Source organism: Podarcis raffonei, chromosome 8, assembly GCF_027172205.1.
Source record: "Podarcis raffonei isolate rPodRaf1 chromosome 8, rPodRaf1.pri, whole genome shotgun sequence".
NCBI classification, from domain to species: Eukaryota; Metazoa; Chordata; class Lepidosauria; order Squamata; family Lacertidae; genus Podarcis; species Podarcis raffonei.
The window spans coordinates 8,825,207-8,843,710 of NC_070609.1; the positions used below are offsets into that span (position 1 = coordinate 8,825,207).

General features: G+C 46.3%; 1 protein-coding gene across 1 annotated transcript in view; it reads left to right on the forward strand.

Annotated features, from left to right (window-relative positions):
• The first annotated feature begins 15,635 nt into the window (after positions 1 to 15,635).
• Positions 15,636 to 18,504, forward strand: part of LOC128418268 (homeobox protein otx5) — a 56,656-nt gene continuing 53,787 nt past the window's right edge. Inside the window, exon 1 of the mRNA XM_053397784.1 lies at positions 15,636 to 15,835. The gene's annotated coding sequence lies outside the window, so the exon portion shown is untranslated. The remainder of the gene's footprint in view (positions 15,836 to 18,504) is intronic.

Sequence of the window (18,504 nt, forward strand, 5' to 3'; positions counted from 1 at the left end):
TTCAAGCCCAGCTTGCTCTCATTTATATAATGAACCGGAGGGAGGCCGTGCCAGGTTCTGCCACTAGGAAGAGACCGCGCCGTTCAGAAAAATTATGATCAGATTCCATGTGTGCGTGTGTTTATGTGTCACATGTGCAAAACTCACTCAAGGTTGCTGCTGTTCTTCCCTGCACACAATGGCCACCTTTTCTTCAAGCTCCTCCTCCTATACAATTAGCAACAGCCTGAGATACACAGAAATTTAACAGGTGAAACTTTGGGTCATGTCGATTAGGGAAATCTTTGCGCTAAATGCCTGCATGCGAGGCTGTTGTCGAAGACCCAGGCTAGTAAGGGAAAGAACCGGTGATTATTTTTTCCTTTAAAAAAAAGTTTACTGTCATTTTGACTCAAGAAAATCACCATTTTATAGTTCAAATCGGGGGGAAACAAATGCAGTAAATGGACAAAAGTACAAAGATTCACAAAATGTTTAGGGTATGCGTACCCCTGCGTACCCCCCAGGAAAAAAGCACTGGAAATAAATATATTATGCCTAAAGGTAAAGGTAAAGGGACCCCTGACCATTAGGTCCAGTCGTGACCGACTCTGGGGTTGTGGCACTCATCTCGCTTTACTGGCTGAGGGAGCCGGCGTACAGCTTCCGGGTCATGTGGTCAGCATGACTAAGCCACTTCTGGCAAACCAGAGCAGCACACGGAAATGCCGTTTACCTTCCTGCCGGAGCGGTACCTATTTATCTACTTGCACTTTGACGTGCTTTCGAACTGCTAGGTTGGCAGGAACAGGGACCAAGCAACGGGAGCTCACCCCGTCGCGGGGATTCGAACCGCCGACCTTCTGATCGGCAAGTCCTAGGCTCTGTGGTTTAACCCACAGCACCACCCGCGTCCTAGAGTGGCCAAAAAAAATCAGTAAAAGGGACTCGGCCTGCGCTGAAAGCTACAGACACGCAATGCTTTGGAAGCATGTGACGTCCTCCAAGGAATTCTGGAGAACTTTGGTTTGCTGATGGGAATTATAGTTCTGCAAGGGGTAAACTACAATTCCCATGGTTTTGGGTTTTTTTTTAAGGGAAGCCACATGCTTTAAGTGTATGGCGTATGCATGCAGCTTGAAAAGCTGGGTTTCTCCAGTATTGGGTCATTTTCCATCAGCTGTATCTTCAGTTCCCATGTTGCCAGGTAGGCAGTTGTGGTACAGAACAAGACATTCCTGGAGGCAAAATATTCCTGCAACATGGGGTTGGACTAGATGACCCTTGCGGTCCCTTCCAATTCTGCAATTCTATGATCTTCATGTACAGTCTTCCATTGTGTGTGTGTGCCCCCTACAGGAGAAGAGGGTACATCAACATTTGGTGCTCTGTCTCTGAGCTATGGCGCTTTCGCTGTTTGATCATGGGTGCCTCTGTCCAGCCTGCCTCTTTTTGGGGAGACGGGCTCCAGCGCGTACCGTAAATTTAGGTTTGCACAATTAAATTGATTTCAGGGGCTCCATTTACTTTAGCACAACCTGTGTCCACTTTAAGGGACACAGACTTTTAGCAGAGTTAGGGAAGAGATGGGGGGAACACATTGAAAAGTGTGGGGCGGACAAAAGGTGAACAGGGAGTTGTATAAACACCATGTGATCAAATCGGGAGGAATGCTCATTGTCTTAGAACAGGGGTCAGCAAACTTTTTCAGCAGGGGGCCAGTCCACTGTCCCTCAGACCTTGTGGGGGGCCGGACTATATTTTGAAAAATAAATAAAAAATGAACAAATTCCTATGCCCCACAAATAAGCTAGAGATGCATTTTAAATAAAAGCAAACATCCTACTCATGTAAAAACACCAGGCAGGCCCCACAAATAACCCAGAGATGCATTTTAAATACAGTGGTACCTCGGGTTAAGTACTTAATTCGTTCTGGAGGTCCCTTCTTAACCTGAAACTGTTCTTAACCTGAAGCACCACTTTAGCTAATGGGGCCTCCTGCTGCCGCCGCGCCACTGGAGCACGATTTCTGTTCTCATCCTGAAGCAAAGTTCTTAACCCGAGGTAATATTTCTGGGTTAGCGGAGTCTGTAACCTGAAGCGTATGTAACCTGAGGTACCACTGTAAAAGGACACATTCTACTCATGTAAAAACACGCTGATTCCCGGACCGTCTGCAGGCCACATTTAGAAGGCGATTGGGCTGGATCCGGCCCCCGGGCCTTAGTTTGCCTACCCACGTCGTAGATGAACAACCTTGCAAGCAAAGCAGAGCAGAAGCTCAGTAAAGACCTGGATGCGATCTAACCTCTCTGCATGAGCTTTGTGGACGTAAAATCAGGATGTATGCTCTATAAACAGTTCATCTGGAGGAGCCTTGACAAGTATGCGCTGGGATGGCATTTATCTATATATTTTCGAAGGGTGGGCGTTTTCACCGGAAAGCCACCGTTCTTAGTCTGCTGCAGGAAAACCAGCGGTGCTTCTAGAAAAACAGGTGCCAGTACTCACCGCAAAGTTGTTACAGTAAGTGCCACGCTTTTTAGCAACAACAAAAAGAGGTGCCAGTACTGCACTGTGGCACCTTAAAGCAGCCTTAAGATTTCAAGGCAAACTTTGCCAACCTGTTGCTCTCCAGATGCCTTGGACTTCCAACTCCCAGAAGCCCCAGACAGTGAACTGGGAGGGCACCAGGTTGGGGAATTTATTTATTGCGGTTTGAGCTTCCATGGACGGCAGCCTGCTTCGTTCTCCTTAGTTGTGCCCGCTTTCTCCCCTCCCCGTCCCGTGGCCCCCCCCTTTCACTGAAGCCCAGTCGCATATGGGGTTCCATCACACTGAACGGATTAAGGTTAATCAGCCACAAATCCCTGCGTCTAAAAAACAAACTAATCATCAAGATTTCCACACTCTCCGCCCAGCTGCTCCCTGGCGGCCTGGCCTCAGAAGCCTGCAGAGCCAGAGATGGGGAGGGGCAGTTTGGGGAGGCTGGGGGGGGGAGTTAGGGTGTCTCTGGGTTAAACTTCTAAAAATCCCTCCCCTGTTTCTTCAAGGGCTGGTGTGGAACGCTAGCAATAGGTGCTCTGGAGAGTTTGTCTTCTGGAGATGGTATTTCAAAGAATCATAGAAGGGTAGAGTTGGAAGGGAACCCCAGAGCCATCTAGTCTAACCCCTTGCGATGCAGGAATCTCAGCTAAAGCATCCATTGCAGGTGGCCACCCAACCTCCGCTGAAAAATATCCAAGGAAGGAGAGTTCACAACCTCCCGAAGGAGTCCATTCCACTGTTCTTACTGTCAGGAAGTTCTTCCTGATCAGCACCAGATTTAGGGCAGTGTGGGACGTTCCCCCACACAGAGCACTGGGACGAGGGGGTGCACAATTGAGAAGATCCATCACTGAGAATATTCATTTGGGGGTGCCAAATTTAGGCCTCGTTCAGGGTGCCATACTACCAAAATCTGCCCATGTCCTGATGTTTAGTCGGAATCTCCTTTCTTGTAACTTATATCTCCTCTCAATCTCCTATCAGTCTCTTCCTTTCCAGGCTAAACATACCCAGATCCTTCAACTGTTCCTCATAAGGCTTGGTTTCCAGACCCACTAAGGTCCAGCTCCGAGGGCCTTCTGGGTCGTTCCCTCACTGCGAGAAGTGAGGTTGCAGGGAACCAGGCAGAGGGCCTTCTCGGCAGTGGCACCCTCTCTGTGGAACGCCCTCCCATCACATGTCAAGGAAATAAACAACTATCTGACTTTTAGAAGACATCTGAAAGCAGCCCTGTTTAGGGAAGTTTTTAATGTTTGGAGTTTTATTCTGTTTTTAATGTTCTGTTGGGAGCCACCCAGAGTGGCTGGGGAAACCCAGCCAGATGAGTGGGGTATATATAATAAAATTGTTGTTGTTGTTAATCATCATCATCATCATCTTGGTCGCCTTCCTCTGCACACATTCCAGCTTGTCAATGTCCTTCTCAAATTGTGGCACCCAGAACTGGACACAGGACTCCAGGTGTGGTCTGACCAAGGCAGAATAGAGCGCGGGTGGCGCTGTGGTTTAAACCACTTAGCCTAGGGCTTGCTGATCAGAAGGTCGGCAGTTCGAATCCCCACAACGGGGTGAGCTCCCGTTGCTCGGTCCCAGCTCCTGCCAACCTAGCAGTTTGAAAGCACATCAAAGTGCAAGTAGATAAATAGGTACCACTCCGGCGGGAAGGTAAACGGCGTTTCTGTGCGCTGCTCTGCCTTGCCAGAAGCGGCTTAGTCCTGCTGGCCACATGACCTGCAAAAACTGTCTGCGGACAAACATCAGCTCCCTCGGCCAGTAAAGCGAGATGAGCGCCACAACCCCAGAGTCGTTCGCGACTGGACTTAACTGTCAGGGGTTGTTTACCTTTATGACTTCCCTTTATCTGGGAAGGGATTTGTGTGTTATTGTTTTGTTGTTTCGGTTTAATTGTTTACTTGTGTTTTATCTTGTATTTTATTCTGCGAACCACCCTGAGGTATTTTGATGACGGCTGGTATATAAATTTAATCAATCAATAAATAATTTGAAAAGGAGTTGAGTTAAAAAGTAAATATATTGTCATGTAAAGTAATCTGTAACGTTTGCAGATAAATTGGAATAACTGGAGGGGGGGATACATGCAGCAGTCAGGAGAACCATCGACGCATCTAGGAGGATGTGCGCGAAGTCAGATTTGGAAGGAAAGAAATATTAAATTTAATTGGGGACCAATTTGTAAAAGATAGAAAATCAATAAAAAAGATTTAAGGGGAGAAAATATTTGCTGCATAAAGAAGTACAGTACTTAGTCTGCCCAGAATCTCTCAACATTCAGCTGCCCACAAATTCTGCTGTTATGAGAGAGGGAGAAAAGCGTTTTTCTATCTACTTTCTCCATTCCACAAATATATTTTTTTATAAACTTCCATCCTGTCGCCCGTTACCCACTTTTTCTCTAAACTAAAAATTTCCATTTTGGGCTCCAAGGTGAAATCCTTGCCTCTGCAGGTGAAATCTCCAATTCCCCAAACCCCCAGTGCATTATTTTAGGGGCATTTTTTTAAACCCAACTATAAGTTGCTTTGCAGAAGTTGCACCTCTTTCACAAACCGATCTCCCTTATCCTTGTCGGCTTCAATGAACACCCCCCCCAAGAAGTTTTTGCTCCAACCCAGGAAAGAGAGGGACTGGACTACAACTCCCATCATCCCTTGCCATGGGTCACGCTGGCTGGGTCACTCTGATGGAAATGGGGACTCAACAAATTTGAAGCCCTAAGATACAGAAGGTAATGGGGCCCTTTATATGTCCAGCTGTCCTTTGTCAGCAACAAATTGTCGCTGTTTTTTGTGTTGAATATATGCTATATGGTAATTTACGGACCTAATAGGTATCTAAAGCTATTTGCACATAACAAAATATGTCTTTTATCAAAGTAATTGTCGAACTGAAATACATACAATTAAGAAGAAGTATATCAATAATGAAATAATTATTGAGCTCTAACTTAAAACGATTTTTTTATCCATAACCAACTTAATAATGCAAACACATTGGCATTTGGCAATAACAAAAGTTCCTTTAGAAACACAATTTACAAAGACTCATAATCTAGTCTCTAGAAACTTGCTATAACATGAAATAATAATAGGTGTAAATATATGATGCAAACTACTAATAATTATAAATAGCAGAATGTCGGCACCCTATATATAGAAATGAGCAAACCAGTGATATTTTAGGGAGCAGGCTAGCAGGCAGGACCCATCATAGGAGCCTACACAACACAAAACACTGTTGCTGTATGTTGGTTTAATTTTATTTGGTTTTTTATCTTATATTTTAGAAATGTACATCCAGTTTCTTTTTCCTTTAATTTTTTTTGGGGGGCCCCAATCGTAAAATTGGAAGATAGGAATCTGTGGTGCCCAAATCTACAACCTCAGTCTCTTGTTCTGCCTACAGGCGCTTAGGATAATATTTTATTCTCTTGTAAATTATGCTGATTTAAATGTGCATTTTGCATTTGACTTCCTTCAGTCATGTTTTCTTTGGAAATGATTAAGTTTTGTTGTTGTTGTTAACTTTGGCCGCCTTTGTAATGTTCAATTTCGAAATCTTTATAAGATAATATTTTAGTTTCCTGCTAATTATGCTGCTTCGAGAAAAAAACGTTTCTGGGTCTGCTATCTTCATCCTGTGAGTAATTTTATAGATGGAGTAATGGTAAGGAAACTTTCTGTGTTTCTCTATCCATCCCTTTTCCAGTCTCTGTGCCTTTAACAGAAGCAGCTATTCCTGTCATTGGGAAAGCTCCATCTGTTGAATTACAGCCTATCCTATAGCAGTTGCAGTGCACACAGCTTCTGTCAGGGTCAAAAAGAGTGGCAACTGCAAGAATGGGCTAATATAAAGCACTGATCTGATTCAGAGAGTGAATTTATAGCCTTGGAATGTTTGTACAGTGGTACCTTGGGTGGCGCTGTGGGTTAAACCACAGAGCCTAGGACTTGCCAATCAGAAGGTCGGCGGTTCGAATCCCCGTGACGTGGTGAGCTCCCATTGCTCAGTCCCTGCTCCTGCCAACCTAGCAGTTCGAAAGCACGTCAAAGTGCAAGTAGATAAATAGGTACTGCTCTGGTGGGAAGGTAAACGGCGTTTTCGTGCGCTGCTCTGGTTCGCCAGAAGCAGCTTAGTCATGCTGGCCACATGACCCGGAAGCTGTACGCCGGCTCCCTCGGCCAGTAAAGTGAGATGAGCGTCGCAACCCCAGAGTCATCCGCAACTGGACCTAATGGTCAGGGGTCCCTTTACCTTTTACCTGCATGCAATAACAGGCACCGATGGATTGAGCCAAGAGTGGGTCCAGCAGTCAAAAAGGTGATATGTGCAAGTGCTATAGAACAGGGGTCAGCAAACTTTTTCAGCAGCAGAGAAGTCCCTAATTCACCAGGGTTTGAGACCCATCAGCTACCCTCACCTGGTTTAGCCAGCCAGTCAAAGCCATTCCCGGGGTGTGGTCGCTGTCGCTTGCTGACAGCTTCTAGGAGCCCCAGGTGAGAGCTGAGTGCAGGGGTGGGGTCCAAAGGAGGACAAACTACCCCAGGAGCATGTCTGTCCCCCACCAGAGGTGCTACCCCTCCCCTAACACCCCATACTCTTTGTACTCTGTGTCAATTACGTAACTTGCAAGGATCTGCCACCCCTGATTCCAAACTCTCAGTCCTAGCTAAAGTGGATTAGAATCCCTGAGTGAGAAGAGTCATGTCTTGCAAGAGAACAACGCTTGCAAGTTCAGCAAGGTGATCAAAGCACCATTGAGTAGTAACTGATTTGCATTAAGTGAGCTATATAAGCCAGTTCTGTAAGTTAATTCTCTCTCTCAATTTTTTAACAAGAAAACAACAACAACAACAGCAACAAAACCAGAATGCAAGGAAATGTCTTCCTTCCAGGAAGCGAAGAATGCAAAATGCTGTGGAAGGGTTAGGAAGCCTTTTTTTCTGGACCCAAGGGCCACAATCCCTTCCGGGCAGCCTCCTGGGGGCCACATGGTAGTGGTGGGCGGAGCCAGAGGCAAAAGTGGGCGGAGCAACAAATGTAAACACTACCTTTGTTCTGTGGGCTTCTTGGAATGCGCCTCTTTCTGTCAGGCAAGCAAGAATTGTTTTTAGCCAGGCAAAATCACTCAAGGAGGGTGCAAGGAAGGGCGCATGAGGGGTGTGGCTGGGGAAGAGATGGTGTGGCCTTGAGACATCCCCAGCGCCACATGAAACGGCCTACAGCAGGGGTGCCCAAACCTTTTTCAAAGAGGGCCAGATTTGATGAAGTGATCATGAGCGAGGGCCGACCAAAGTTTTTGAGCTTTTTAAAAATGATTTTACCCCAGGACATATACTGCCACGGGGGCTGGATTAAATCGACCAGCGGGCCGGATTAGGCCCCCGAAATGGATTTTGGATATGCCTAGCTTACAAGTTCCTCATCCCTCAGCTAGAGGCACACTGCCCCAGGCTCCCTAACTGTCAGGAGCGAGCCGGCAGTAAATCACATGGCGTAAGTGAAGTTGTTTTTTTTAAAAAAAAATATTTAATCATTTTATCAACAACAACAGCAAAAGACACAACAAGAACCATAATAACACTAATAACACATTTTGACAATTCAGATTTGAGTACTGATATACCTATGACTACAGCTTTTTAACAATATTTTCCCACCTCTCTCTCCTCCTCCTACTTCCCACCACTGTGCTCCTTATCGCTTAAATATTCCTTCCATATTTCTTCATATTTATCCATTCTTAATTTGCGTCAACATGCAATTCATTCAGATGTAGCTAGTCTGTCCATATTATCAATCCATGTGCTCAATGGAATCTTTTTCAGCTCTTCCAATTCATCAAAACAAGTTTTTTTGCTTCTAATATGGCATGGTACATCCATTTTTTTGGACCCCTTGTAATCTCCCACGTTTCAGGAATATAATTTAGAATTAAATTCAATTCGCCTAAATAACAATTTCTTTTTATTACTCTTGCTATAAATGTCCTCACCTCACACCAAAATGATCTTATCATTGGGCAATTAATCATCATATGTACCAAATTCACATTTTTATTCCCACATCTCCAGCAGTCATCTACACTTGTTATTTTCCTCTGGTATAGTTTTGCTGGAGTCCAGTGGACTCTGAATATTATTTTGTGCTGAATAAGTCTTAGATCCATAGAGGCTATTTCTGCTGATTTTGTACTTGACTCCCATATATCATTTGGTGTAAGTGAAGTTAACTCTTTATCAGAAAAACAGGATCTGCACAGGAGTGTCAGGCCTAATGAGCACCGCGGTTCTTCTTCAGTAGGTCTTGCCCCTGGGACGCAGTTGCAGAGATTGATTTGCATTAAGACTGATTTGCAGCCTTCCTCAGCTTCCTCAGCCCTTCCTGTCCAGGGTTTTCCTCAAGCAAGCGGAGACTGTGCCTGCATGAAGCTGACTTCTCCTCTGCCCTCTTCATGCCTCTTCTGGTTCGGGGAGACCAGGAGGGAGGAGAGCTTGTTGCAGCAGGAGGGGGCGACACCCGTGACTCTTCACCAGCCGGGTTCATCTCTGCCTCTTGGCCTCCTTCCTCCCGATTTTCCTGCTTCCTAAACTTTGGAACTCCCTGCCTGTGGACATCGGTCCTTACTGGACTCTTTTCGGCACCTGCTAAAAACATTTTTGTTTAGGGAAGCATGCCCAGATATGTAGAATGCCAGCACATAGCTTTAACCTGTTTTTAGTTTTAACAATTCAAATACAGTGGTACCTCAGGTTACATACGCTTCAGGTTACATACGCTTCAGGTTACAGACTCCGCTAACCCAGAAATAGTGCTTCAGGTTAAGAACTTTGCTTCAGGATGAGAACAGAAATCGTGCTCCGGCGGCGCAGCAGCAGCAGGAGGCCCCATTAGCTAAAGTGGTGCTTCAGGTTAAGAACAGTTTCAGGTTAAGTACGGACCTCCGGAACGAATTAAGTACTTAACCCGAGGTACCACTGTAGTTGTTCTTAACTGTTTGCTGCCAGTGGTTTTTTTCTCTTCGCAAACGGCTTTGAGGCGTTGTTGTTTTTCAGCAATCAAGGCGACACATAAGTTTTATGAAACAAAATTAATACAATTTGAGGGAGGTTGCAGGAGCTGGAAGTCTCTCCCACCCCTGCCACTGCTGCTGTCAGATTGCCAGGCGGTTATTTTTATTTAGCGTATTAAATTAATGTCGACTTCTCTGTGTAGAAAGAAGCCTAATTTTCCGCCAGCCGCACGCTCGCCTGAAAAACAAGGAGGCTTGCTTTGGCAGGGAGAATAGGGCCTGCTGGTATGTTGCAAGCCCAGAATTATATCGCCATGCACTGCCCCCCCAGCCCCCACCCACAGCCCACCCTCCGGACACCGGTCCGGGCTGCCTCCGAATCCACCCTCTGCACATTTCCAAAGGTATTAACAAGAGCTTGGAATTCCTGGATGGATTTGTGCACAATGATGCCTTTGTCCTGTCTCTTCTGTTTGAAGCCCCCTCCCGCAAGCCACGTGTCCCCCTCGGGTCTGTGGTTTTGCCCTTCTAATTCAACGTTTGGGTCGGACGCTCGCTGACAGGGCCAGGGGCTTGCTGTCAGATCGCTTGCGGGACCCTCTCAAACACTGCTCAGGACCGTGAAAAGGGTAGAAATGTGCCAAGCGTTTAGTTATTTTAAGTCATGGGTAGGCAACCTAAGGCCGGGGGGCCGGATCCGGCCCAATTGCCTTCTGAATCCGGCCCACGGACAGTCCGGAAATCAGTGTGTTTTTACATGACTGTATTTTAATACTCTGTTGGAAGCCGCCCAGAGTGGCTGGGGAAACCCAGCCAGATGGGTGGGGTATAAATAATAAATTGTTAGTATATAATATTATTATGAGTAGAATGTGTGCTTTTATTTAAAACACATCTCTGGGTTATTTGTGGGGCCTGCCTGGTGTTTTTACATGAGTAGGATGTGTGCTTTTATTTAAAATGCATCTCTGGGTTATTTGTGGGGCATAGGAATTGGTTCGGTTTTTCATCTTCAAAAAATAGTCCGGCCCCCCACTAGGTCTGAGGGACAGTGGACTGGCCCCCTGCTGAAAAAGTTTGCTGACCCCTGTTTTAAGTCATGGGTAGGCAAACTAAGGCCCAGGGGCCGGATCCGGCCCAATCGCCTTCTAAATCTGGCCCACGGACGGTCCAGGAATCAGCGTGTTTTTACATAAGTAGAATGTGTCCTTTATTTAAAATGCATCTCTGGGTTATTTGTGGGGCACTGGAATTCGTTCATTTCCCCCCCCCCCCATATAGTCCAGCCCCCCACTGAGGGATGGTGGACCGGCCCCAGGATGAAAAAGTTTGCTGACCCCTGTTTTAAGTCATTGCAGGTGTGTGTGGGGGTCCCATTTGGGTTTTTATGGCCTAGGCACCAAAACGCCTCAGGAATATCCCCGATTAGCATAGAATCGTAGAATTGTATAGTCGGAAGGGAACAATGTAAAGTATTGCACTTGGGCAAAAAAAATGAGAGGCACAAATACAAGATGGGTGACACCTGGCTTGAGAGCAGTACATGTGAAAAGGATCTAGGAGTCTTGGTTGACCACAAACTTGACATGAGCCAACAGTGTGACGCGGCAGCTAAAAAAGCCAATGCAATTCTGGGCTGAATCAATAGGAGTACAGCATCTAGATCAAGGGAAGTAATAGTGCCACTGTATTCTGCTCTGGTCAGACCTCACCTGGAGTACTGTGTCCAGTTCTGGGCACCACAGTTCAAGAAGGACACTGACAAACTGGAACGTGTCCAGAGGAGGGCAACCAAAATGGTCAAAGGCCTGGAAACGATGCCTTATGAGGAACGGCTAAGGGAGCTGGGCATGTTTAGCCTGGAGAAGAGGAGGCTAAGGGGTGATATGATAGCCATGTTCAAATATATAAAAGGATGTCACATAGAGGAGGGAGAAAGGTTGTTTTCTGCTGCTCCAGAGAAGCGGACACGGAGCAATGGATCCAAACTGCAGGAAAGAAGATTCCACCTAAACATTAGGAAGAACTTCCTGACAGTAAGAGCTGTTTGACAGTGGAATTTGCTGCCAAGGAGTGTGGTGGAGTCTCCTTCTCTGGAGGTCTTTAAGCAGAGGCTTGACAACCATATGTCAGGAGTGCTCTGATGGTGTTTCCTGCTTGGCAGGGGCTTGGACTCGATGGCCCTTGTGGTCTCTTCCAACTCTATGATTCTAAGGCAGGAATCTCAGCTGAAGCATCCATGATAGATGGGAGAGAAAACTCCCAAGATGCAAGAGTCATTTTGGCAAATAGTTCAATCCTTTACAGCCATAGGGAGCAGCCCCTCTGGCAACCATTTTGGGCGGTTCCTTGCCCACTAAAAAAAAAAGAAGGCAAACCTAGCAGACGGTTATTCTAATAAAGAACAGGCTAGACGTTTTCTTAAATAACTTTTAAAAAGTGAAAACGATTTACCACAACGCCTACGGAAAGAGAACTTCTCTGGGAATTTGCCGCCTTTCTTACAAGGCCGTGCAAACAACCCCGTCTTACTTAAACTAAGACAGATACTTAGCCGCCCGCAGCAATTAAAAGGCATATTAAACTCTCGTTTCGAAAGGTTTATGCCCATCGGTAAACCCAGCCGTCCGATTTAAAAGACTCTGAGCTGTTAAGACAGAGCAGTGCACAGCCTTGAATCGATGCACTTAATTGCTATATAAAAAGAGCAGATTGAGTGGCAAACTTTGAGCACCGGTTTTGGGGGGGGGGTGTTCATCGTTTGAGGGCTTTTCCCATTATGCTCATGAAGCCTCTGAGGTTTGGGTGCCATTTCACACACACACACACACACACACACAGACACACACACACCTGGACTGGAGAAAGTGTTACTTCCAGGTGACTTCCAGCCCGAGTAGAGTACATACCACCAAAGTTCCTTTTTTAAAAAATCAAGCTACTAGTCCATAGGCATTGGAATACAATAGCCAATGAACAAGGGAGGGAAACAATAGTCTGAGGGTGGAATTGTTGTGGGAATTGAGCTCCCCCCCCCCGCAATAAATAAATCTCCTTATCAATTTGTTTCTTCGAAATGCACAGCTTAGGCGAATTTGCAGTTCTTCTCCAGGGTGCAGTATACTAGGGAGGGGGGCAGCCGTCCCCCTTAAATCAAGTAAATAATTAAAAAATGCTTAACTAAAAGTAGAAATTGTAGGAAGATTTTGACAGGTATTTCTGAGCGCTTGGAGGTCCGAAGAAAGTGATTTTAAGCAACAGTGGTTGAGAATCGTTTCGTTCCAAATCTGCTAGACAAAGCCAGTCAGAGGATAATGACAGGTGGGGCTGTCCTGGCTGCCTGCCCCCCCCAAAAAAAACATTAATCCTGGCTACACCCATGGACCTGGATTAACTCATATATTGGAATCTTTTTAAACCGAGGCCCTTCTAGTGACAGTGCCCCCGCACATTTATTTTTTAGAAGTGTGTCCTTAGAGTGAGCCCAATGTAGAAAAGGAAAGGGGTGGGGGACAGAGAAGCAAAAAAACCCAACAAGGAATCAAATTTATTTCCATGCTTTGCCTTGTCTTCCTTATCAGGATCAATATACGAAACTGGAAGGTAGCCTAGTTTCCTTGTTTTTTGGGTGTGGAGAGGCCTGGCTCTAATTCAGTTCTCCTGGGTCAATTAATATGTAATTCTGGAGCCTGCATTGAGCCTTTTCTCCTGTCGAAATGCCCTTCGCTTGTTCATGCACAAGTTAACTAAAGCCTCTCTGCCAACTCGGCCGACCTCCCTCCATCCTGCTAGAGGTGACCTTTAAAATATATTAACACCCCCACCCCCACCAAAAAAACACCCTATCCCTGTGGGGTGCCATGATCCTGCAAGCCGTAGCGTCAAGCAGGCCGAAGACGGGCAGCTTTGCCCTACGCCAGCCTAGGATGTCAGACACTGCCAGCTGTCCTCGTCCAGATTAATGTCACTCACTTGTTAGGCCCCCGGTGGAGTGGATAATTTCTTCCTTTTTTTTTGCCATCTCCTGGATTTAGTCCCGTCCCCACCCCCCACCCCACCAAACTCTCTCCCTCCTTCCACAGTCCCATCGCTTTCGTGGGCAAGGTTGGGGATGAGAACATGAGGGTTTATAATATGGGCTGTGCTAATACCTTGGTTTTCCCTTCTGCAAAATGGGGAGATTTTTTTGGGAGATTGATTTGGCTCAGTAGATAGAGGTTGCCTCCATGAGACCCGCGGATGGATCCCAGTTCTCCCCCAGAACTCACGCACCGTGATGGCCTTGCAAAGGCCTCGTTTCTGCTCTGCTCAAATCATTGTATTGACACTGTATGGCCCTCTGTCATGGATGCTTTAGCTGAGATTCCTGCATTGCCAGGGGCTGGACTAGATGACACTTAGAGGACCCTGAGATCATCTTCGGGGGGCCTCCTTCGTGTGCAGCCTGCTTGAGAGGTCCGGAGGGTGGCAACACGAGAGCGGGGCCTTCTCTGCAGTGGCTCCCCGTCTGTGCAATGCTCTCCCCAGGGACGTTCGCCTGACGCCTTCATTATACACCTTTAGGCACCAGGCAAAAACGTTCCTTTTTAACCAGGACTTTGATTGACCTGATCAACATCCCATACCCTTTTAAAATGTGGCTCTTTTTTGGGGGGGGGGTATTATTGGGTTATTTCTTTAATTTTAATTTTATATACTGTGATCTTTTTTTGTGAACCGCCCGGCATATAAATTCAATAAATTCAAATTCCATTCCATTCCAACTCTGCAATTCTATGATTCATCCAAATCTTGCGTGCTGTGGACTTCTAGTCGAAAGCCCATCTCCTCAAAAGATCTGGCCTTGTAGCACATAACCTGGTGGGTGCAAGGGGTTGTTAAAAGATGGGAAACAGAAAAAAACCTGAATATGCTGTGCCATAGATGAAATACCAAAACAATAACAAACTTCTGGTTACGTGAAACATATTCAATAAACATACAATACGTAACTGGCTGTACGTTTGACAAAATAATATATACTATTCATTGTATTGAATTGTAGATTTCAACAGAACTCATAAAGTTCAACGAAAAAAGTAGAAGACCCAGTGGATCAGTTCATTCTCTAATCAGTTTATGCATACCATATATGTGAAAGTGTGTTCCACCTGTCTGTTCATAAAGTCCAACAATCCACACAAAAGGTTGTTGCAGTTCCACAGAATCCTTTCACAGAGTCTAAGACCAGGATTTCCGGAATATTAGCTTTGTTTCGCTGTCTTGGGCTTCATCAGTAGTACAAACTCTAGGTAATGCAAATAATTAGGTAAAGGTAAAGGGACCCCTGACCATTAGGTCCAGTCGTGGCCGACTCTGGGGTTGCGGCGCTCATCTCGCTTTACTGGCCGAGGGAGCCGGCGTACAGCTTCCGGGTCATGTAGCCAGCATGACTAAGCCGCTTCTGGCGAACCAGAGCAGCGCACGGAAACGCCGTTTACCTTCCTGCTGGAGCGGTACCTATTTATCTCCTTGCACTTTGACGTGCTTTCGAACTGCTAGGTTGGCAGGAGCAGGGACCGAGCAACGGCAGCTCAGCCCGTCGCGGGGATTCGAACCGCCGACCTCCTGATCGGCAAGCCCAATCTCGCACATTTTCACAGCAAAATTAACATTAAAAAGTCAGCAACCGTACATACCATATATGATATCTCAGGACAGTGGAACTTATAGCATAGTAGTAGCATAGTAGTAGCAACTTTTACAGAGTAGAGTTATATGGACAAGCACAATATTGATTCAAGTAACAGGTGTTGGCAATCAACAGACACAAATTTTTTACTTTTTTTCGCTGAACGTTATGAGTTGCTTCTGTTGAAATTTACAATTCAATACAATGAATAGTATATATTATTTTGTCAGACGTGCAGCCGGTTACGTCTTGGTGTGTTTATTGAATATAGACGAAATACCAGCAATGTCCCCTTCCTGTCTCCTCTTGAATCTTCGAGCCACGACACGAACTGAGCAAGCTGCAACCCTCCCTCTCCTTTTCTCTCTCTCCACTCTCTCTCTCTCTTTTTCTTTCTGCAGAATCGCGCAGGTAAGTAACCCTGCTGCCCTCTGCACCTCCGGATCCCGCACGTGTACCAACAGATCCGGGAGATGCCGGCAGAAAGAGCTATCGTAAAAGCACGGGGGATATTCTGGCGGAGACAAAGGGTCTGGCTGCTTGGGCAAGGCTGGGAGAGGTACCCCCCTCTGAAGCAGGCGCAACGGGGTGCAGGCCGCAAGCATGGTAGGTAGCTTCCTTTGTTAAGAGCGGGAAAGGGAGTGGGTGGGTTTCGAGAACTGGGGTGTCCTCGAACATTCTCTCGTAACTCTTGGAGACGCGAACGAGGCTGCTTGTTTCGAATCCGAGGGAATTTACGCAGGAAGCTGACTTTTAAGTTTGTCGAAGCTTGGTGTTGTCGACATGGGCTGGCAGCAGCTCTTTGGAATTTCGGGCCCGTTTAGGGATGCCATTGGGGATCGAACCAGGACCTTCTGCGTACCACCTTCCTCTGAAATGGAGTTTCCTGGAGGAGTCTTGTTGTTGTTGTTTAGTCGTTTAGTCGTGTCCGTCTCTTCGTGACCCCCTGGACCAGAGCATGCCAGGCACTCCTGTCTTCCACTGCCTCCCGTAGTTTGGTCAAACTCATGCTGGTAGCTTCGAGAACACTGTCCAACCATCTCGTCCTCTGTCGTCCCCTTCTCCTTGTGCCCTCCTCTTTCCCAACACCAGGGTCTTTTCCAGGAAGTCTTCTCTTCTCATGAGGTGGCCAAAGTATTGGAGCCTCAGCTTCAGGATCTGTCCTTCCAGTGAGCACTCAGGGCTGATTTCCTTAAGAATGGAGAGGTTTGATCTTCTCGCAGTCCATGGGACTCTCAAGAGTCTCCTCCAGCACCAACAGCATACAAATCAATATGGCTAACCTGATCCAAAACACCCACCCACCCCACTCACACAGGAAAACAAAGACCACCACAGCCAACCACAAATGAACAACCACACCCTAGGCCAACCCCAACCTCTCTCACCACCAAAGGAACACAAGTGAACAGCAGAGAACCTGCACAAGCAACACTGACAGCAAACCCTACATATAGTAAGTAAAATAGAAACATTGCCACCCCACCCCACTCACCTCTCCCCTCCCCCTCTCTCCCCCTTTTCTTCCTAATGTCCCAAAAAATGAAACTGATTTGTAAAAAATGTCACATGGGGGGGGGAATACGAGAGAGACATCGCACACTTTTGTAAATCGATAAAATCTTTAATAATAATAAAAAATTAGGCCTAGAATGTGTATTTGACTAATCAGGTAATCAGTTTAAACCTTTCACCTTCTGAAAGGGTGCCCCAGATTAAAAAAAAAAAAGCGTATACCATATTTTTCCATGTGTATGCAATCTTTCAGAATCCAACAGATTGCAAGCATCACATTACTGGCAAAACACACTTGTTCCTGGCATCAGGACAATGGATTTACTCATATGCAGATGTATGCAAATGCCTTCGATTGCTAGGCTAAATGTCCATGTTATCAGCCAAATAAGAGATTCCTTTCATTGGGTGACGGCCCTAACAATAAATGAAACATTTTATTTTATTTTATTTTATTTTATTTTATTTTATTTTATTTTATTTTATTTTATTTCTCTCTCTCTCTGGGGCATAGGATAAGTGTGATCCTGTCAAAAAGTTTTGAGGCTGGGGAGTTCCCACTTTAGCCTTGGAAGTGAGCCATATTTAATCACTAGGTAGATGACAAGGTGATGATCTGGCAGCAGGAAGGCAAAGGCTGGGCAGGGGTTCCCTTCTAAATTGTTGATTTCATTGTGAAGCTCTCTCTCAGCAAACAAAGGAGCCCCGGTTTGCTTATCAGTAGCCTCCAGCCATGCACAATTGCCTTGCTGAGTGGTCCACTAATTAGATGGGGCAGGGAACAATGGCAGCACACCTTTGGAGAGGCTTTCGGGAGGAGAGGACAGATTGGGGAAAAGGATGACTGTGGCAACCTTGCTTTGCGTAAGAAGGCCGCCTTAGCTGCAACCTCCAGGGCTTGGCAGGCCCGCTTCGTCTAGAGGAAAAAGGGGAGGGAGGAAAGGAATAAAAAAGGGCAATAAAATTAATAATGGCTTTTGGTGTCTCGCAGGGTAATGTGGCAGCCCAGCCCAGCAGTAAAAAAAGGCAGATGGCATTACTTTCCCGAGTAGAGAGGAGGGAAGGGAGCACTTTAAGATTCTCGCGGTTCCCCTGAACATCCCAGGTGAGATGCAGGTAACAACAGGGCCTCTGCTATGCCCTCCAGGCGGCAGGGAACTGAAGGCTGTCTTGTGCCCATTGTGCCGATGGAGACGACAGGGCACCACAGCTTGCGGCAGCCGCACAATAGGGTTGCAAATTTGCAAACGGACCAGGGGGAACCAGAGGAAAGCACCTGTCTTGACCTTGGCTGCTTTTGTGCCTCTTGAGCTTGGAATCCTAGAGTTGGAAGGGACCCCTCCCCATCTAGTCCAACCCCCTGCAATGCAGGAATAATGTGCAAATGTGAGCGAGTGAAGTTTTTCAAGGCAAGGTGGACTTGGGGGGTGGGGTGGAAGCATAAGAACAGCTTCTTAATATCTATACTTCCAGGTACTATGAATGCTCCCAGCCCCTGGGAGCTGGGTGGGGGGGACTACCTGCATCCATGCAATTTATTTCCCCCCCTTTTATTAATTTTCACCCTCTCTTAGGAATTTGTTTTCTCCGTCAGCTTTCGTGAGAAAGTTGCCCGCTCCTGCCTCTTTCACATCTTCAGCCAGTGAACAAAGCCGTAACCGTGATTGGCATTTGGGAAAGCAGATCTTGCCAATTAAACAGAGAGCGACACACCCATTGCCTAGGCTTTAGACAAGGAGTTTTCTGGCCCCCACTTCAAT